This window comes from Hydractinia symbiolongicarpus, chromosome 3 (assembly GCF_029227915.1).
Source record: "Hydractinia symbiolongicarpus strain clone_291-10 chromosome 3, HSymV2.1, whole genome shotgun sequence".
NCBI lineage: Eukaryota > Metazoa > Cnidaria > Hydrozoa > Anthoathecata > Hydractiniidae > Hydractinia > Hydractinia symbiolongicarpus.
The window spans coordinates 29,940,850-29,960,695 of NC_079877.1; the positions used below are offsets into that span (position 1 = coordinate 29,940,850).

Below are 19,846 nucleotides of genomic sequence, written 5' to 3' on the forward strand. Positions count from 1 at the left end.
CCGCTTAACTATTTTGCCTAGAAAAATGCGCAAACGTTCAAAAAGGATGTTTCACAAGTTTTGCTTGCATGTAGGACGGGATCGCTAAAACTGCTTGACTTTGCAGGTAATTCCGCCCACAATCAGGCAAAACTCTCTAAATTGATGAAAAGTCACGGGACGAATACACGTGCAATGGAATGTGCAAAGCTGGTTGGGTATCAACGTATTATTTTGCGTCACTTACTTATTTGAATTTTTCATACATTTCGGTCATTTTTACATGTCATCTAGTGCTTAAATACGCGTAAATACTATTTTTTCCGCACGCTCGTCCATATTATGTATTTGCAAAACCGGGCAGGATAGCCGAGCGGTCTAAGGCGCTGGTTTAAGGCACCAGTCACTTCGGTGGCGCGAGTTCGAATCTCGCTCCTGTCATCTTATATCGCATGTCCGGAAATGTCCTCGGACAGAGGATATTGATTGCGCTTAAAAACTTCGTCCTCAGAAAGACGCAAATTTTAAAAAAGTATAATTAACAAGTCTTCGTCGCATTGGGGAAAAATGGCACTTGTACCACTTGATTTTGCGGAACATTTCCTTTATTCTTCGAAACAGAGATCTAAAGCGTTTAAACGACAGGAGATTTGGATTTACAGCTTGTTAAGAGCATTAGTCCGAATGAAACGGTCTTACAGTCATGTTCAACATTTTTCTTGATAATTGCATAATTTTATCATTTAACCCACAAGAGTATAATTTTCGGCGTTTCATTATTGTACCCAACCAATGTGAACTTGTCAAAGTTTACTTGTCAAGGGACAGACTTAGGACTTCGGATCTTAGGTTAATTGGTTAGAACAAAAACCTTCCTGCTAATGTCAGAATAAGCCATTTTTGGTTTACTTGAACTTTTTTGGGACGGGCATTTTATATCTTAAAAAGAAGGCAGAATGGCCCAGCGGTCTATGGCGCTCGTTTTATGCACCAGTCACTTCGGTGGCGCGAGTTCGAATCTCGCTCCTGTCATCTTATATCGCAAGTCCGGATATGTCCTCGGACAGAGGATATTGATTGCGCTTAAAAACTTCGTCCCCAGAAAGACGCAAATTTCAAAAAAGTATAATTAACAAGTCTTCGTCGCATTGGGGAAAAATGGCACTTGTACCACTTGATTTTGCGGAACATTTCCTTTATTTTTCGAAACAGAGATCTAAAGCGTTTAAACGACAGGAGATTTGGATTTACAGCTTGTTAAGAGCGATAGTCCGAATGAAACGGTCTTACAGTCATGTTCAACATTTTTCTTGATAATTGCATAATTTTATCATTTAACCCACAAGAGTATAATTTTCGGCGTTTCATTATTGTACCCACGCAATGTGAACTTGTCAAAGTTTACTTGTCAACGGACAGACTTAGGACTTCGGATCTTAGGTTAATTGGTTAGAGCAAAAACCTTCCTGCTAATGTCAGAATAAGCCATTTTTGGTTTACTTGAACTTTTTTGGGACGGGGATTTTATATCTTAAAAAGAAAGCAGGATGGCCGAGCGGTCTAAGGCGCTGGTTTTAGGCACCAGTCACTTCGGTGGCGCGAGTTCGAATCTCGCTCCTGTCAACTAATAATACATGTCTGAAAAGTACGTCGGACAAACGTTTTTATTTCCGCTTAACTATTTTGCCTAGAAAAATGCGCGAACGTTCAAAAAGGATGTTTCACAAGTTTTGCTTGCATGTAGGACGGGATCGCTAAAACTGCTTGACTTTGCAGGTAATTCCGCCCACAATCAGGCAAAACTCTCTAAATTGATGAAAAGTCACGGGACGAATACACTTGCAATGGAATGTGCAAAGCTGGTTGGGTATCAACGTATTATGTTGCGTCACTTACTTATTTGAATTTTTCATACATTTCGGTCATTTTTACATGTCATCTAGTGCTTAAATACGCGTAAATACTATTTTTTCCGCAAGCTCGTCCATATTATGTATTTGCAAAACCGGGCAGGATAGCCGAGCGGTCTAAGGCGCTGATTTAAGGCACCAGTCACTTCGGTGGCGCGAGTTCGAATCTCGCTCCTGTCATCTTATATCGCATGTCCGGAAATGTCCTCGGACAGAGGATATTGATTGCGCTTAAAAACTTCGTCCTCAGAAAGACGCAAATTTTAAAAAAGTATAATTAACAAGTCTTCGTCGCATTGGGGAAAAATGGCACTTGTACCACTTGATTTTGCGGAGCATTTCCTTTATTCTTCGAAACAGAGATCTAAAGCGTTTAAACGACAGGAGATTTGGATTTACAGCTTGTTAAGAGCGATAGTACGAATGAAACGGTCTTACAGTCATGTTCAACATTTTTCTTGATAATTGCATAATTTTATCATTTAACCCACAAGAGTATAATTTTCGGCGTTTCATTATTGTACCCACGCAATGTGAACTTGTCAAAGTTTACTTGTCAACGGACAGACTTAGGACTTCGGATCTTAGGTTAATTGGTTAGAGCAAAAACCTTCCTGCTAATGTCAGAATAAGCCATTTTTGGTTTACTTGAACTTTTTTGGGACGGGGATTTTATATCTTAAAAAGAAGGCAGGATGGCGGAGCGGTCTAAGGCGCTGGTTTTAGGCACCAGTCACTTCGGTGGCGCGAGTTCGAATCTCGCTCCTGTCAACTAATAATACATGTCTGAAAAGTACGTCGGACAAACGTTTTTATTTCCGCTTAACTATTTTGCCTAGAAAAATGCGCAAACGTTCAAAAAGGATGTTTCACAAGTTTTGCTTGCATGTAGGACGGGATCGCTAAAACTGCTTGACTTTGCAGGTAATTCCGCCCACAATCAGGCAAAACTCTCTAAATTGATGAAAAGTCACGGGACGAATACACGTGCAATGGAATGTGCAAAGCTGGTTGGGTATCAACGTATTATTTTGCGTCACTTACTTATTTGAATTTTTCATACATTTCGGTCATTTTTACATGTCATCTAGTGCTTAAATACGCGTAAATACTATTTTTTCCGCACGCTCGTCCATATTATGTATTTGCAAAACCGGGCAGGATAGCCGAGCGGTCTAAGGCGCTGGTTTAAGGCACCAGTCACTTCGGTGGCGCGAGTTCGAATCTCGCTCCTGTCATCTTATATCGCATGTCCGGAAATGTCCTCGGACAGAGGATATTGATTGCGCTTAAAAACTTCGTCCTCAGAAAGACGCAAATTTTAAAAAAGTATAATTAACAAGTCTTCGTCGCATTGGGGAAAAATGGCACTTGTACCACTTGATTTTGCGGAACATTTCCTTTATTCTTCGAAACAGAGATCTAAAGCGTTTAAACGACAGGAGATTTGGATTTACAGCTTGTTAAGAGCATTAGTCCGAATGAAACGGTCTTACAGTCATGTTCAACATTTTTCTTGATAATTGCATAATTTTATCATTTAACCCACAAGAGTATAATTTTCGGCGTTTCATTATTGTACCCACGCAATGTGAACTTGTCAAAGTTTACTTGTCAACGGACAGACTTAGGACTTCGAATCTTAGGTTAATTGGTTAGAGCAAAAACCTTCCTGCTAATGTCAGAATAAGCCATTTTTGGTTTACTTGAACTTTTTTGGGACGGGGATTTTATATCTTAAAAAGAAGGCAGGATGGCCGAGCGGTCTAAAGCGCTGGTTTTAGGCACCAGTCACTTCGGTGGCGCGAGTTCGAATCTCGCTCCTGTCAACTAATAATACATGTCTGAAAAGTACGTCGGACAAACGTTTTTATTTCCGCTTAACTATTTTGCCTAGAAAAATGCGCGAACGTTCAAAAAGGATGTTTCACAAGTTTTGCTTGCATGTAGGACGGGATCGCTAAAACTGCTTTACTTTGCAGGTAATTCCGCCCACAATCAGGCAAGACCCTCTAAATTGATGAAAAGTCACGGGACGAATACACTTGCAATGGAATGTGCAAAGCTGGTTGGGTATCAACGTATTATTTTGCGTCACTTACTTATTTGAATTTTTCATACATTTCGGTCATTTTTACATGTCATCTAGTGCTTAAATACGCGTAAATACTATTTTTTCCGCACGCTCGTCCATATTATGTATTTGCAAAACCGGGCAGGATAGCCGAGCGGTCTAAGGCGCTGGTTTAAGGCACCAGTCACTTCGGTGGCGCGAGTTCGAATCTCGCTCCTGTCATCTTATATCGCATGTCCGGAAATGTCCTCGGACAGAGGATATTGATTGCGCTTAAAAACTTCGTCCTCAGAAAGACGCAAATTTTAAAAAAGTATAATTAACAAGTCTTCGTCGCATTGGGGAAAAATGGCACTTGTACCACTTGATTTTGCGGAACATTTCCTTTATTTTTCGAAACAGAGATCTAAAGTGTTTAAACGACAGGAGATTTGGATTTACAGCTTGTTAAGAGCGATAGTCCGAATGAAACGGTCTTACAGTCATGTTCAACATTTTTCTTGATAATTGCATAATTTTTAACATTTAACCCACAAGAGTATAATTTTCGGCGTTTCATTATTGTACCCACGCAATGTGAACTTGTCAAAGTTTACTTGTCAACGGACAGACTTAGGACTTCGGATCTTAGGTTAATTGGTTAGAGCAAAAACCTTCCTGCTAATGTCAGAATAAGCCATTTTTGGTTTACTTGAACTTTTTTGGGACGGGAATTTTATATCTTAAAGAGTAGGCAGGATGGCCGAGCGGTCTAAGGCGCTGGTTTTAGGCACCAGTCACTTCGGTGGCGCGAGTTCGAATCTCGCTCCTGTCAACTAATAATACATGTCTGAAAAGTACGTCGGACAAACGTTTTTATTTCCGCTTAACTATTTTGCCTAGAAAAATGCGCAAACGTTCAAAAAGGATGTTTCACAAGTTTTGCTTGCATGTAGGACGGGATCGCTAAAACTGTTTGACTTTGCAGGTAATTCCGCCCACAATCAGGCAAAACTCTCTAAATTGATGAAAAGTCACGGGACGAATACACTTGCAATGGAATGTGCAAAGCTGGTTGGGTATCAACGTATTATTTTGCGTCACTTACTTATTTGAATTTTTCATACATTTCGGTCATTTTTACATGTCATCTAGTGCTTAAATACGCGTAAATACTATTTTTTCCGCACGCTCGTCCACATTATGTATTTGCAAAACCGGGCAGGATAACCGAGCGGTCTAAGGCGCTGGTTTAAGGCACCAGTCACTTCGGTGGCGCGAGTTCGAATCTCGCTCCTGTCATCTTATATCGCATGTCCGGAAATGTCCTCGGACAGAGGATATTGATTGCGCTTAAAAACTTCGTCCTCAGAAAGACGCAAATTTTAAAAAAGTATAATTAACAAGTCTTCGTCGCATTGGGGAAAAATGGCACTTGTACCACTTGAATTTCGTTTATTCTTCGAAACGGAGGTCTAAAGCGTTTAAACGACAGGAGATTTGGATTTACAGCTTGTTAAGAGCGATAGTCCGAATGAAACGGTCTTACAGTCATGTTCAACATTTTTCTTGATAATTGCATAATTTTTAACATTTAACCCACAAGAGTATAATGTTCGGCGTTTCATTATTGTACCCACGCAATGTGAACTTGGCAAAGTTTACTTGTCAACGGACAGACTTAGGACTTCGGATCTTAGGTTAATTGGTTAGAGCAAAAAACTTCCTGCTAATGTCAGAATAAGCCATTTTTGGTGTACTTGAACTTTTTTGGGACGGGGATTTTATATCTTAAAAAGTAGGCAGGATGGCCGAGCGGTCTAAGGCGCTGGTTTTAGGCACCAGTCACTTCGGTGGCGCGAGTTAGAATCTCGCTCCTGTCAACTAATAATACATGTCTGAAAAGTACGTCGGACAAACGTTTTTATTTCCGCTTAACTATTTCGCCTAGAAAAATGCGCGAACGTTTAAAAAGGATGTGTCACAAGTTTCGCTTGCATGCAGGACGGGATCGCTAAAACTGCTTGACTGTGCAGGTAATTCCGCCCACAACCAGGAAAAACTCTGTAAATTGATGAAAAGTCTCGGGACGAATACACTTGCATTGGAATGTGCAGAGCTGGTTGGGTATCATCGTATTATTTTGCGTCACTTATTTATTTGAGTTTTTCATACATTTCGGTCATTTTTACATGTCATCTAGTGCTTAAATACGCGTAAATACTATTTTCTCTGCACACTCGTCGACATTATGTATTTGAAAAACCGGGCAGGATGGCTGAGCGGTCTAAGGCGCTGGTTTAAGGCAGCAGTACCTTCGGTGGAGCGAGTTCGAATCTCGCTCCTGTCATCTTATATCGCATGACCGGAAATGTCCTCGGACAGAGAATATTGATTACGCTTAAAAACTTCGTCCCCAGAAAGACGCAAATTTTGGAAAAAGTATAATTAACAAGTCTTTGTCGCGTTGGGGAAAAATATCACTTGCACCACTTGATTTTGCGGAAAATTTCGTTTATTTTTCGAAAAGGAGATCTAAAGCGTTTAAACGACAGGAGATTTCGATTTACAGCTTGTTAAGAGCGATAGTCCGAATGAAACGTTCTTACAGTCATGTTCAACATATTTCCTGATAATTGCATAATTTTTAACATTTAACCTACAAGAGTATAATTTTCGGCGATTCATTATTGTACCCACGCAATGTGAACTTGTCAAAGTTTACTTGTCAACGGACAGACTTAGGACTTCGGATCTTAGGTTAATTGGTTAGAGCAAAAAACTTCCTGCTAATGTCAGAATAAGCCATTTTTGGTGTACTTGAACTTTTTTGGGACGGGGATTTTATATCTTAAAAAGTAGGCAGGATGGCCGAGCGGTCTAAGGCGCTGGTTTTAGGCACCAGTCACTTCGGTGGCGCGAGTTAGAATCTCGCTCCTGTCAACTAATAATACATGTCTGAAAAGTACGTCGGACAAACGTTTTTATTTCCGCTTAACTATCTCGCCTAGAAAAATGCGCGAACGTTTAAAAAGGATGTGTCACAAGTTTCGCTTGCATGCAGGACGGGATCGCTAAAACAGCTTGACTGTGCAGGTAATTCCGCCCACAACCAGGAAAAACTCTGTAAATTGATGAAAAGTCTCGGGACGAATACACTTGCACTGGAATGTGCAGAGCTGGTTGGGTATCATCGCATTATTTTGCGTCACTTACTTATTTGAGTTTTTCATACATTTCGGTCATTTTTACATGTCATCTAGTGCTTAAATACGCGTAAATACTATTTTCTCTGCACACTCGTCGACATTATGTATTTGAAAAACCGGGCAGGATGGCTGAGCGGTCTAAGGCGCTGGTTTAAGGCAGCAGTACCTTCGGTGGAGCGAGTTCGAATCTCGCTCCTGTCATCTTATATCGCATGACCGGAAATGTCCTCGGACAGAGAATATTGATTACGCTTAAAAACTTCGTCCCCAGAAAGACGCAAATTTTAGAAAAAGTATAATTAACAAGTCTTTGTCGCGTTGGGGAAAAATATCACTTGCACCACTTGATTTTGCGGAAAATTTCGTTTATTTTTCGAAAAGGAGATCTAAAGCGTTTAAACGACAGGAGATTTCGATTTACAGCTTGTTAAGAGCGATAGTCCGAATGAAACGTTCTTACAGTCATGTTCAACATATGTCCTGATAATTGCATAATTTTTAACATTTAACCTACAAGAGTATAATTTTCGGCGATTCATTATTGTACCCACGCAATGTGAACTTGTCAAAGTTTACTTGTCAACGGACAGACTTAGGACTTCGGATCTTAGGTTAATTGGTTAGAGCAAAAACCTTCCTGCTAATGTCAGAATAAGCCATTTTTGGTTTACTTGAACTTTTTTGGGACGGGGATTTTATATCTTAAAAAGTAGGCAGGATGGCCGAGCGGTCTAAGGCGCTGGTTTTAGGCACCAGTCACTTCGGTGGCGCGAGTTCGAATCTCGCTCCTGTCAACTAATAATACATGTCTGAAAAGTACGTCGGACAAACGTTTTTATTTCCGCTTAACTATTTTGCCTAGAAAAATGCGCGAACGTTCAAAAAGGATGTTTCACAAGTTTTGCTTGCATGTAGGACGGGATCGCTAAAACTGCTTGACTTTGCAGGTAATTCCGCCCACAATCAGGCAAAACTCTCTAAATTGATGAAAAGTCACGGGACGAATACACTTGCAATGGAATGTGCAAAGCTGGTTGGGTATCAACGTATTATTTTGCGTCACTTACTTATTTGAATTTTTCATACATTTCGGTCATTTTTACATGTCATCTAGTGCTTAAATACGCGTAAATACTATTTTTTCCGCACGCTCGTCCACATTATGTATTTGCAAAACCGGGCAGGATAGCCGAGCGGTCTAAGGCGCTGGTTTAAGGCACCAGTCACTTCGGTGGCGCGAGTTCGAATCTCGCTCCTGTCATCTTATATCGCATGTCCGGAAATGTCCTCGGACAGAGGATATTGATTGCGCTTAAAAACTTCGTCCTCAGAAAGACGCAAATTTTAAAAAGTATAATTAACAAATCTTCGTCGCATTGGGGAAAAATGGCACTTGTACCACTTGAATTTCGTTTATTCTTCGAAACGGAGGTCTAAAGTGTTTAAACGACAGGAGATTTGGATTTACAGCTTGTTAAGAGCGATAGTCCGAATGAAACGGTCTTACAGTCATGTTCAACATTTTTCTTGATAATTGCATAATTTTTAACATTTAACCCACAAGAGTATAATTTTCGGCGTTTCATTATTGTACCCACGCAATGTGAACTTGTCAAAGTTTACTTGTCAACGGACAGACTTAGGACTTCGGATCTTAGGTTAATTGGTTAGAGCCAAAAACTCCCTGCTAATGTCAGAATAAGCCATTTTTGGTGTACTTGAACTTTTTTGGGACGGGGATTTTATATCTTAAAAAGTAGGCAGGATGGCCAAGCGGTCTAAGGCGCTGGTTTTAGGCACCAGTCACTTCGGTGGCGCGAGTTAGAATCTCGCTCCTGTCAACTAATCATACATGTCTGTAAAGTACGTCGGACAAACGTTTTTATTTCCGCTTAACTATTTTGCCTAGAAAAATGCGCGAACATTTAAGAAGGATGTGTCACAAGTTTCGCTTGCATGCAGGACAGGAACGCTAAAACTGCTTGACTAAGGCGCTGGTTTAAATCACAAGTCACTTCGGTGGCGCGGGTTCGAATCTCGCTCCTGTCATCTTATATCGCATGACCGGATATGTCCTCGGACAGAGAATATTGACTACGCTTAAAAACTTCGTCCTCAGAAAGACGCAAATTTTAGAAAAAATATAATTAACAAGTCTTTGTCGCATTGGGGAAAAATGTGACTTGTACCACTTGATTTTGCGGAAAATTTCGTTTATTTTTCGAAACAGAGATCTAAAGCGTTTAAACGACAGGATATTTCAATTTACAGCTTGTTAAGAGCGATTGTCCCAATGAAACGTTCTTACAGTCATGTTCAACATATTTCTTGATAATTGAATAAGTTATAACATTTAACCCACAAGAGTATAATTTTCGGCGTTTCATTATTGTACCCACGCAATGTGAACATGTCAAAGTTTACTTGTCATCGGACAGACTTAGGACTTCGGATCTTAGTTTAATTGGTTAGAGAAAAAGCTTTCCTGCTAATGTCAGCATAAGCCATTTTTGGTTTACTTGAACTTTTTTGGGACGGGGATTTTATATCTTAAAAAGAAGGCAGGTTGGCCGAGCGGTCTAAGGCGCTGGTTTTAGGCACCAGTCACTTCGGTGGCGCGAGTTTGAATCTCGCTCCTGTCAACTATTCATACATGTCTTAAAAGTACGTCGGACAAACGTTCTTATTTCCGCTTAACTATTTTGCCTAGAAAATTGCGCGAACGTTTAAAAAGGATGTTTCACAAGTTTCGCTTGCATGCAGGACGGGATCGCTAAAACTGCTTGACTGTGCAGGTATTTCCGCCCACAATCAGGCAAAACTCTCTAAATTGATGAAAAGTCACGGGACGAAAACACTTGCGATGGAATGTGCAGAGCTGTTTGGGTATCAACGTATTAATTTGCGTCACTTACTTATTTGAATTTTTCATTCATTTTGGGTCATTTTTACATGTCATCTAGTGCTTAAATACGCGTAAGTACTAATTTCTCTGCACGCCCGTCGACATTATGTATTTGAAAATCCGGGCAGAATGGCCGAGCGGTCTAAGGCGCTGGTTTAAGGCACCAGTCACTTCGGTTGCACGAGTTCGGATCTCGCTTCTGTCATCTTATATCGCATGACCGGAAATCTCCTCGGACAGAGAAAATTGATTACGTTTAAAAACTTCGTCCCCAGAAAGACGCAAATTTTAGAAAAAGTATAATTAACAAGTCTTTGTCGCATTGGGGAAAAATGTAACTTGTACCACTTGATTTTGCGGAAAATTTCGTTCATTTTTCGAAACAGATATCTAAAGCGCTTAAACGACAGGAGATTTCGATTTACAGCTTGTGAAGAGCGATTGTCCCAATGAAACGTTCTTACAGTCATGTTCAACATATTTCTTGATAATTGCATAAGTTTTAACATTTAACCCACAAGAGTATAATTTTCGCCGTTTCATTATTGTACCCACGCAATGTGAACATGTCAAAGTTTACTTGTTAACGGACAGACTTAGGACTTCGGATCTTAGGTTAATTGGTTAGAGCAAAAGCCTTTCTGCTAATGTCAGCATAAGCCATTTTTAGTTTACTTGAACTTTTTTGGGACGGGGATTTTATATCTTAAAAACTAGGCAGGATGGCCGAGCGCGCTAAGGCGGTGGTTTTAGGCACCAGTCGCTTCGGTGGCGCGAGTTCGAATCTCGCTCCTGTCAACTAATCATACATGTCTGAAAAGTACGTCGGACAAACGTTTTTATTTCGGCTTAACTATTTTGCCTAGAAAATTGCGCGAACGTTTAAAAAGGATGTTTCACAAGTTTCGCTTGCATGCAGGACGGGATCGCTAATACTGCTTGACTAAGTCGCTGGTTTAAATCACAAGTCACTTCGGTGGCGCGGGTTCGAATCTCGCTCCTGTCATCTTATATCGCATGACCGGAAATGTCCTCGGACAGAGAATATTGACTACGCTTAAAAACTTCGTCCTCAGAAAAAGGCAAATTTTAGAAAAAGTATAATTAACAAGTCTTTGTCGCATTGGGGAAAAATGTCACTTGTACCACTTGATTTTGCGGAAAATTTCGTTTATTTTTCGAAACAGAGATTTAAAGCGCTTAAACGACAGGATATTTCAATTTACAGCTTGTTAAGAGCGATTGTCCCAATGAAACGTTCATACAGTCATGTTCAACATATTTCTTGATAATTGAATAAGTTATAACATTTAACCCACAAGAGTATAATTTTCGGCGTTTCATTATTGTACCCACGCAATGTGAACATGTCAAAGTTTACTTGTCATCGGACAGACTTAGGACTTCGGATCTTAGGTTAATTGGTTAGAGAAAAAGCTTTCCTGCTAATGTCAGCATAAGCCATTTTTGGTTTACTTGAACTTTCATGGGACGGGAATTTTATATCTTAAAAAGAAGGCATGGTGGCCGAGCGGTCTAAGGCGCTGGTTTTAGGCACCAGTCACTTCGGTGGCGCGAGTTTGAATCTCGCTCCTGTCAACTATTCATACATGTCTTAAAAGTACGTCGGACAAACGTTCTTATTTCCGCTTAACTATTTTCCCTAGAAAATTGCGCGAACGTTTAAAAAGGATGTTTCACAAGTTTCGCTTGCATGCAGGACGGGATCGCTAAAACTGCTTGACTGTGCACGTATTTCCGCCCACAATCAGGCAAAACTCTCTAAATTGATGAAAAGTCAGGAGACGAAAACACTTGCGATGGAATGTGCAGAGCTGGTTGGGTAACAACGTATTAATTTGCGTCACTTACTTATTTGAATTTTTCATTCATTTTGGGTCATTTTTACATGTCATCTAGTGCTTAAATGCGCGTAAATACTAATTTCTCTGCACGCCCGTCGACATTATGTATTTGAAAATCCGGGCAGAATGGCCGAGCGGTCTAAGGCGCTGGTTTAAGGCACCAGTCACTTCGGTTGCGCGAGTTCGAATCTCGCTCCTTTCATCTTATATCGCATGTCCGGAAATCTCCTCGGACAGAGAATATTGATTACGTTTAAAAACTTCGTCCCCAGAAAGACGCAAATTTTAGAGAAAGTATAATTAACAAGTCTTTGTCACATTGGGGAAAAATGTCACTTGTACCACTTGATTTTGCGGAAAATTTCGTTTATTTTTCGAAACAGGTATCTAAAGCGCTTAAACGACAGGAGATTTCGATTTACAGCTTGTGAAGAGCGATTGTCCCAATGAAACGTTCTTACAGTCATGTTCAACATATTTCTTGATAATTGCATAAGTTTTAACATTTAACCCACAAGAGTATAATTTTCGGCGTTTCATTATTGTACCCACGCAATGTGAACATGTCAAAGTTTACTTGTTAACGGACAGACTTAGGACTTCGGATCTTAGGTTAATTGGTTAGAGCAAAAACCTTTCTGCTAATGTCAGCATAAGCCATTTTTGGTTTACTTGAACTTTTTTGGGACGGGGATTTTATATCTTAAAAAGTAGGCAGGATGGCCGAGCGGTCTAAGGCGCTGGTTTTAGGCACCAGTCACTTCGGTGGCGCGAGTTCGAATCTCGCTCCTGTCAACCAATAATACATGTCTGAAAATTACGTCGGACAAACGTTTTTATTTCCGCTTAACTATTTTGCCTCGAAAATTGTGCGAACGTTTAAAATGGATGTTTCACAAGTTTCGCTTGCATGCAGGACGGGATCGCTAGAACTGCGTGGCTGTGCAGGTATTTCCGCCCACAATCAGGCAAAACTCTCTAAATTGATGAAAAGTCACGGGACGAATACACTTGCAATGGAATGTGCAGAGCTGGATGGGTATCAACGTATTATTTTGCGTCTCTTACTTATTTGAATGTTTCATATATTTCGGTCATTTTAACATGTCCTCTAGTGCTTAAATACGCGTAAATACTATTTTCTCTGCACGCTCTCCACATTATGTAATTGAAAAACTGGGCAGGATGGCCGAGCGGTCTAAGGCGCTGGTTTAAGGCACCACTCACTTCGGTTGCGCGAGTTCGAATCTCGCTCCTGTCATCTTATATCGCATGTCCGGAAATCTCCTTGGACAGAGAATATTGATTACGTTTAAAAACTTCGTCCCCAGAAAGACGCAAATTTTAGAGAAAGTATAATTAACAAGTCTTTGTCACATTGGGGAAAAATGTCACTTGTACCACTTGATTTTGCGGAAAATTTCGTTTATTTTTCGAAACAGGTATCTAAAGCGCTTAAACGACAGGAGATTTCGATTTACAGCTTGTGAAGAGCGATTGTCCCAATGAAACGTTCTTACAGTCATGTTCAACATATTTCTTGATAATTGCATAAGTTTTAACATTTAACCCACAAGAGTATAATTTTCGGCGTTTCATTATTGTACCCACGCAATGTGAACATGTCAAAGTTTACTTGTTAACGGACAGACTTAGGACTTCGGATCTTAGGTTAATTGGTTAGAGCAAAAACCTTTCTGCTAATGTCAGCATAAGCCATTTTTGGTTTACTTGAACTTTTTTGGGACAGGGATTTTATATCTTAAAAAGTAGGCAGGATGGCCGAGCGGTCTAAGGCGCTGGTTTTAGGCACCAGTCACTTCGGTGGCGCGAGTTCGAATCTCGCTCCTGTCAACTAATCATACATGTTGAAAAGTACGTCGGACAAACGTTTTTATTTCCGCCTAACTAGTTTGCCTAGAAAATTGCGCGAACGTTTAAAGTGGATGTTTCACTAGTTTCGCTTGCATGCAGGACGGGATCGCTAAAACTGCTTGACTGTGCAGGTATTTCCGCCCACAATCAGGCAAAACTCTCTAAATTGATGTAAAGTCACGGGACGAATACACTTGCGATGGAATGTGCAGAGATGGTTGGGTATCAACGTATTATTTTGCGTCACTTACTTATTTGAATTTTTCATTCATTTCGGTCATTTTTACATGTCATCTAGTGCTTAAATACGCGTAAATACTATTTTCTCTGCACGCTCGTCCACATTATGTAATTGAAAAATCGGGTAGGATGGCCGAGCGATCTAAGGCGCTGGTTTAAGGCACCAGTCACATCGGTGGCCCGAGCTCGAATCTCGCTCCTGTCATCTTATATCGCTTGACCTGAAATGTCCTGGGACAGAGAATATTGATTACGCTTCAAAATTCGTCCCCAGAAAGACGCAAATTTTAGAAAAAGTATAATTAACAAGTCTTTGTCGCATTGGGGAAAAATGTCACTTGTACCACTTGATTTTGCGGAAAATTTCGTTTATTTTTCGAAACAGAGATCTAAAGCGCTTAAACGACAGGAGATTTCGATTTACAGCTTGTTAAGAGCGATTGTCCGAATGAAACGTTCTTACAGTCATGTTCAACATATCTATATAATAATACGCCAGTTCCGTCTGTCTGTGACTTTTGCAAAGTTGATATCGTCATATTCCTTTAATGTCGCCAAAAAATGCATGTCTAATATGTTAAATTTTCCGACGTTACGGCGCGACGTCAATAATACTACCTTAACGTCAAAAAGTTATAATAAATTAATAAAGGCCAAATAACTTGGAAACAAGGAGGTGTCGTCAATGATTTTTCACCGTGTGGGTAATTTGGAACCACCTGGGACCATTTTAGGTAAGTTTCCCAAAACTAGGTCCCCGAATCCGTTTCGAAATGGTCGGGTTAATGACGTCATCAAAAAACCTTCAAAACCTAATATCTCTTCTACCCTTTATTTAAAGTACATGATCCTATACATTATCTTGATCAGCGTTTCATAATCTATACAATGAAGGCAACGGGTGTACAAATTTTCTAAAAAAAAAATTTTGTGTTGACGCGCTAATGCTGACCTCAGCAAAATTTTTAAACTGTTAAATCTCATTAACCGTTCATCAACAGCACATGATCATATACATTTTCTTGATCAGCACTTTAAGCTTTCGACAATATACAAAATTTTAAATTTTTTTAGTGGATGGGTTGCTGACTTCATCAAAATTTTTATGATTCCTCAGTGGATTTTTCCACGGACCTTATCGGCTAGTTTCTTGATAATTGTATAATTTTTAACATTTAACCAACAAGAGTATAATTTTCGGCGTTTCATTATTGCACCCACGCAATGTGAACTTGTCAAAGTTTACTTGTCAACGGACAGACTTAGGACTTCGAGTCTTAGGTTAATGGGTAGAGCAAAAACCTTCCTGCTAATGTCAGCATAAGCCATTTTTGGTTTACTTGAACCTTTTTGGGACGGGGACTTTATATCTTAAAAAGTAGGCAGGATGGCCGAGCGGTCTAAGGCGCTGGTTTTAGGCACCAGTCACTTCGGTGGCGCGAGTTCGAATCTCGCTCCTGTCAACTAATCATACATGTCTGAAAAGTACGTCGTACAAACGTTTTTATTTCAGCTTAACTATTTTGCCTAGAAAAATGCGCGAACGTTTAAAAAGGATGTATCACAAGTTTCGCTTGCATGCAGGACGGGATCGCTAAAACTGCTTGACTGTGCAGGTAATTCCGCCCACAATCAGGCAAAACTCTCTTAATTGATGAAGAGTCACGGGACGAATGAACTTGCAATGGAATGTGCAGAGCTGGTTGGGTATCAACGTATTATTTTGCGTCACTTACTTATTTAAATTTTTCATTCATTTCGGTCATTTTTACATGTCATCTAGTGCTTAAATACGCGTAAATACTATTTTCTCTGCACGCTCGTCGACATTATGTATTTGAAACACCGGGCAGGATGGCCGAGCGGTCTAAGGCGCTGGTTTAAGGCACCAGTCACTTCTGTGGCGCGAGTTCGAATTTCGCTCCTGTCATCTTATATCGCATGACCGGAAATGTCCTCGGACAGAGAATATTGATTACCCTTAAAAACTTCGTCCCCAGAAAGACGCAAATTTGAGAAAAAGTATAATTAATAAGTGTTTGTCGCATTGGGGAAAAATGTCACTTGTACCACTTGATTTTGCGGAAAATTTTGTTTATTTTACGAAATAGAGATCTAAAACGTTTAAACGACAGGAGATTTGGATTTACAGCTTGTTAAGAGCGATAGTCCGAATGAAACGGTCTTACAGTCATGTTAAACATTTTTCTTGATAATTGCATAATATTTAACATTTAACCCACAAGAGTATAATTTTCGGCGTTTGATTATTGTACCTACGCAATGTGAACTTGTCAAAGTTTACTTGTCAAGGGACAGACTTAGGACGTCGGATCTTAAGTTAATTGGTCAGAGCAAAAACCTTCCTGCTAATGTCAGAATAAGCCATTTTTGGTTTACTTGAACTTTTTTGGGTTGGGGATTTTATATCTTAAAAATAAGGCAGGATGGGCCAGAGGTCTAAGGCGCTGGTTTTAGGCACCAGTCACTTCGGTGGCGCGAGTTCGAATCTCGCTCCTGTCAACTAATCATACAAGTCTGAAAAGTACGTCGGACAAACGTTTTTATTTTCGCTTAACCATTTTGCCTAGAAAAATGCGCGAACGTTTAAGAAGGATGTATCACAAGTTTCGCTTGCATGCGGGACGGGATCGCTAAAACTGCTTGACTGTGCAGGTATTTCCGCCCACAATCAGGCAAAACTCTCTAAATTGATGAAAAGTCAGGGGACGAATACACTTGCAATGGAATGTGCAGAGCTGGTTGGGCATTAACGTATGATTTTGCGTCACTTACTTATTTGAATTTTTCATATATTTCGTTCATTTTTACATGTCATCTAGTGCTTAAATACGCGTAAATACTATTTTCTTTGCACTCTCGTCGACATTATGTATTTGAAAAACCGGGCAGGATGGCCGAGCGGTCTAAGGCGCTGGTTTAAGGCACCAGTCACTTCGGTGGCGCGAGTTCGAATCTCGCTCCTGTCATCTTATATCGCATGACCGGAAATGTCCTCGGACAGAGAATATTGCTTACGCTTAAAAACTTCGTCCCCAGAAAAACGCAAATTTTAGAAAAAGTATAATTGACAAGTCTTTGTCGCATTGGGGTAAAGTGTCACTTGTACCACTTGATTTTGCGAAAAATTTCGTTTATTTTTCGAAACAGAGATCTAAAGCGTTTAAACGACAGGAGATTTGGATTTACAGCTTGTTAAGAGCGATAGTCCGAATGAAACGTTCTTACAGTCATGTTCAACATTTTTCTTGATAATTGCATAATTTTTAACATTTAACCCACAAGAGTATAATTTTCGGCGTTTCATTATTGTACCCACGCAATGTGAATTTGTCAAAGTTTACTTGTCAAGGGACAGACTTAGCAATTCGAATCTTAGGTTAATTGGTTAGAACAAAAATCTTCCTGCTAATGTCAGCATAAGCCATTTTTGGTTTACTTGAACTTTTTTGATAGGGGGATTTTATTTCTTAAAAAATAGGCATGATGGCCGAGCGGTCTAAGGCGCTGGTTTTAGGCACCAGTCACTTCGGTGGCGCGAGTTCGAATCTCGCTCCCGTGAACTAATCATACATGTTTCAAAAGTATATCGAACAAACGTTTTTATTTCCGCTTAACTATTTTGCCTAGAAAAAAGCGCGAACGTTTAAAAAGGATGTTTCACAAGTTTCGCTTGCATGCAGGACGGAATCACTAAAACTGCTTGACTGTGCAGGTAATTCTTCCCACAATCAGGCAAAACTATCTAAATTGATGAAAAGTCACGGGACGAATGCACTTGCAATGGAATGGGCAGAACTGGTTGGGTATCAACGTATTATTTAGCGTCACTTAGTTATTTGAATTTTTCATACATTTTGGTCATTTTTACATGTCATCTAGTGCTTAAATACGCGTAAATACTATTTTCTCTGCACGCTTGTCGACATTATGTATTTGAAAAACCGGGCAGGATGGCCGAGCGGTATAAGGCGCTGGGTTAAGGCACCAGTCACTTCAGTGGCGCGAGTTTGAATCTCGCTCCTGTCATCTTATATTGCATGACCGGAAATGTCCTCGGACAGAGAATATTGATTACGCTTAAAAACTTCGTCCCCAGAAAGACGCAAATTTTAGAAAAAGTATAATTAACAAGTCTTTGTCGCATTGGGTTAAAGTGTCACTTGTACCACTTGATTTTGCGAAAAATTTCGTTTATTTTTCGAAACAGAGATCTAAAGCGTTTAAACGACAGGAGATTTGGATTTACAGCTTGTTAAGAGCGATAGTCCGAATGAAACGTTCTTACAGTCATGTTCAACATTTTTCTTGATAATTGCATAATTTTTAACATTTAACCCACAAGAGTATAATTTTCGGCGTTTCATTATTGTACCCACGCAATGTGAACTTGTCAAAGTTTACTTGTCAAGGGACAGACTTAGCAATTCGGATCTTAGGTTAATTGGTTAGAACAAAAATCTTCCTGCTAATGTCAGCATAAGCCATTTTTGGTTTACTTGAACTTTTTTGAGACGGGGATTTTATTTATTAAAAAATAGTCATGATGGCCGAGAGGTCTAAGGCGCTGGTTTTAGGCACCAGTCACTTCGGTGGCGCGAGTTCGAATCTCGCTCCCGTGAACTAATCATACATGTTTCAAAAGTATATCGAACAAACGTTTTTATTTCCGCTTAACTATTTTGCCTAGGAAAAAGCGCGAACGTTTAAAAAGGATGTTTCACAAGTTTCGCTTGCATGCAGGACGGGATCACTAAAACTGCTTGACTGTGCAGGTAATTCCTCCCACAATCAGGCAAAACTATCTAAATTGATGAAAAGTCACGGGACGAATGCACTTGCAATGGAATGGGCAGAGCTGGTTGGGTATCAACGTATTATTTTGCGTCACTTACTTATTTGAATTTTTCATACATTTGGTCATTTTTACATGTCATCTAGTGCTTAAATGCGCGTAAATACTATTTTCTCTGCACGCTTGTCGACATTATGCATTTGAAAAACCGGGCAGGATGGACGAGCGATCTAAGGCGCTGGTTTAAGGCACCAGTCATTTCGGAGGCGCGAGTTCGAATATCGCTCCTGTCATCTTATATCGCAGAGAATATTGATTACGCTTAAAAACTTCGTCCCCAGAAAGACGCAAATTTGAGAAAAAGTATAATTAATAAGTGTTTGTCGCATTGGGGAAAAATGTCACTTGTACCACTTGATTTTGCGGAAAATTTCGTTTATTTTACGAAATAGAGATCTAAAGCGTTTAAACGACAGGAGATTTGGATTTACAGCTTGTTAAGAGCGATAGTCCGAATGAAACGGTCTTACAGTCATGTTAAACATTTTTCTTGATAATTGCATAATATTTAACATTTAACCCACAAGAGTATAATTTTCGGCGTTTGATTATTGTACCTACGCAATAGGAACTTGTCAAAGTTTACTTGTCAAGGGACAGACTTAGGACGTCGGATCTTAAGTTAATTGGTCAGAGCAAAAACCTTCCTGCTAATGTCAGAATAAGCCATTTGTGGTTTACTTGAACTTTTTTGGGACAGGGATTTTATATCTTAAAAATAAGGCAGGATGGCCCAGGGGTCTAAGGCGCTGGTTTTAGGCACCAGTCACTTCGGTAGCGCGAGTTCGAATCTCGCTCCTGTCAACTAATCATACATGTCTGAAAAGTACGACGGACAAACGTTTTTATTTTCGCTTAACCATTTTGCCTAGAAAAATGCGCGAACGTTTAAGAAGGATGTATCACAAGTTTCGCTTGCATGCAGGACGGGATC

The 19,846-nt window shown here is 40.0% G+C and overlaps 21 non-coding genes across 21 annotated transcripts; all 21 read left to right on the forward strand.

Moving 5' to 3' along the window:
* Positions 1 to 338: 338 nt before the first annotated feature.
* Positions 339 to 420, forward strand: Trnal-aag (transfer RNA leucine (anticodon AAG)). Its single transcript has one exon. It is a non-coding gene; the product is annotated as a tRNA-Leu (tRNA).
* Positions 421 to 1,520: 1,100 nt separating this feature from the next.
* Trnal-uag (transfer RNA leucine (anticodon UAG)) lies at positions 1,521 to 1,602 on the forward strand. Its single transcript has one exon. It is a non-coding gene; the product is annotated as a tRNA-Leu (tRNA).
* A 385-nt stretch (positions 1,603 to 1,987) lies between these two features.
* Trnal-aag (transfer RNA leucine (anticodon AAG)) lies at positions 1,988 to 2,069 on the forward strand. The gene has a single exon. It is a non-coding gene; the product is annotated as a tRNA-Leu (tRNA).
* A 509-nt stretch (positions 2,070 to 2,578) lies between these two features.
* Trnal-uag (transfer RNA leucine (anticodon UAG)) lies at positions 2,579 to 2,660 on the forward strand. Its single transcript has one exon. It is a non-coding gene; the product is annotated as a tRNA-Leu (tRNA).
* A 385-nt stretch (positions 2,661 to 3,045) lies between these two features.
* On the forward strand, positions 3,046 to 3,127 carry Trnal-aag (transfer RNA leucine (anticodon AAG)). Its single transcript has one exon. It is a non-coding gene; the product is annotated as a tRNA-Leu (tRNA).
* A 509-nt stretch (positions 3,128 to 3,636) lies between these two features.
* Trnal-uag (transfer RNA leucine (anticodon UAG)) lies at positions 3,637 to 3,718 on the forward strand. Its single transcript has one exon. It is a non-coding gene; the product is annotated as a tRNA-Leu (tRNA).
* Positions 3,719 to 4,103: 385 nt separating this feature from the next.
* Positions 4,104 to 4,185, forward strand: Trnal-aag (transfer RNA leucine (anticodon AAG)). The gene has a single exon. It is a non-coding gene; the product is annotated as a tRNA-Leu (tRNA).
* Positions 4,186 to 4,695: 510 nt separating this feature from the next.
* Positions 4,696 to 4,777, forward strand: Trnal-uag (transfer RNA leucine (anticodon UAG)). The gene has a single exon. It is a non-coding gene; the product is annotated as a tRNA-Leu (tRNA).
* Positions 4,778 to 5,162: 385 nt separating this feature from the next.
* On the forward strand, positions 5,163 to 5,244 carry Trnal-aag (transfer RNA leucine (anticodon AAG)). Its single transcript has one exon. It is a non-coding gene; the product is annotated as a tRNA-Leu (tRNA).
* Positions 5,245 to 5,743: 499 nt separating this feature from the next.
* Positions 5,744 to 5,825, forward strand: Trnal-uag (transfer RNA leucine (anticodon UAG)). The gene has a single exon. It is a non-coding gene; the product is annotated as a tRNA-Leu (tRNA).
* A 978-nt stretch (positions 5,826 to 6,803) lies between these two features.
* On the forward strand, positions 6,804 to 6,885 carry Trnal-uag (transfer RNA leucine (anticodon UAG)). Its single transcript has one exon. It is a non-coding gene; the product is annotated as a tRNA-Leu (tRNA).
* Positions 6,886 to 7,863: 978 nt separating this feature from the next.
* On the forward strand, positions 7,864 to 7,945 carry Trnal-uag (transfer RNA leucine (anticodon UAG)). Its single transcript has one exon. It is a non-coding gene; the product is annotated as a tRNA-Leu (tRNA).
* A 385-nt stretch (positions 7,946 to 8,330) lies between these two features.
* Positions 8,331 to 8,412, forward strand: Trnal-aag (transfer RNA leucine (anticodon AAG)). The gene has a single exon. It is a non-coding gene; the product is annotated as a tRNA-Leu (tRNA).
* A 498-nt stretch (positions 8,413 to 8,910) lies between these two features.
* Positions 8,911 to 8,992, forward strand: Trnal-uag (transfer RNA leucine (anticodon UAG)). Its single transcript has one exon. It is a non-coding gene; the product is annotated as a tRNA-Leu (tRNA).
* Positions 8,993 to 12,634: 3,642 nt separating this feature from the next.
* Positions 12,635 to 12,716, forward strand: Trnal-uag (transfer RNA leucine (anticodon UAG)). Its single transcript has one exon. It is a non-coding gene; the product is annotated as a tRNA-Leu (tRNA).
* A 977-nt stretch (positions 12,717 to 13,693) lies between these two features.
* Positions 13,694 to 13,775, forward strand: Trnal-uag (transfer RNA leucine (anticodon UAG)). Its single transcript has one exon. It is a non-coding gene; the product is annotated as a tRNA-Leu (tRNA).
* A 1,642-nt stretch (positions 13,776 to 15,417) lies between these two features.
* On the forward strand, positions 15,418 to 15,499 carry Trnal-uag (transfer RNA leucine (anticodon UAG)). Its single transcript has one exon. It is a non-coding gene; the product is annotated as a tRNA-Leu (tRNA).
* A 385-nt stretch (positions 15,500 to 15,884) lies between these two features.
* Positions 15,885 to 15,966, forward strand: Trnal-aag (transfer RNA leucine (anticodon AAG)). The gene has a single exon. It is a non-coding gene; the product is annotated as a tRNA-Leu (tRNA).
* Positions 15,967 to 16,944: 978 nt separating this feature from the next.
* On the forward strand, positions 16,945 to 17,026 carry Trnal-aag (transfer RNA leucine (anticodon AAG)). The gene has a single exon. It is a non-coding gene; the product is annotated as a tRNA-Leu (tRNA).
* A 978-nt stretch (positions 17,027 to 18,004) lies between these two features.
* On the forward strand, positions 18,005 to 18,086 carry Trnal-aag (transfer RNA leucine (anticodon AAG)). The gene is given in 2 exon segments: positions 18,005 to 18,042; positions 18,052 to 18,086. It is a non-coding gene; the product is annotated as a tRNA-Leu (tRNA).
* Positions 18,087 to 19,634: 1,548 nt separating this feature from the next.
* On the forward strand, positions 19,635 to 19,716 carry Trnal-uag (transfer RNA leucine (anticodon UAG)). Its single transcript has one exon. It is a non-coding gene; the product is annotated as a tRNA-Leu (tRNA).
* The last annotated feature ends 130 nt before the right edge of the window (positions 19,717 to 19,846 follow it).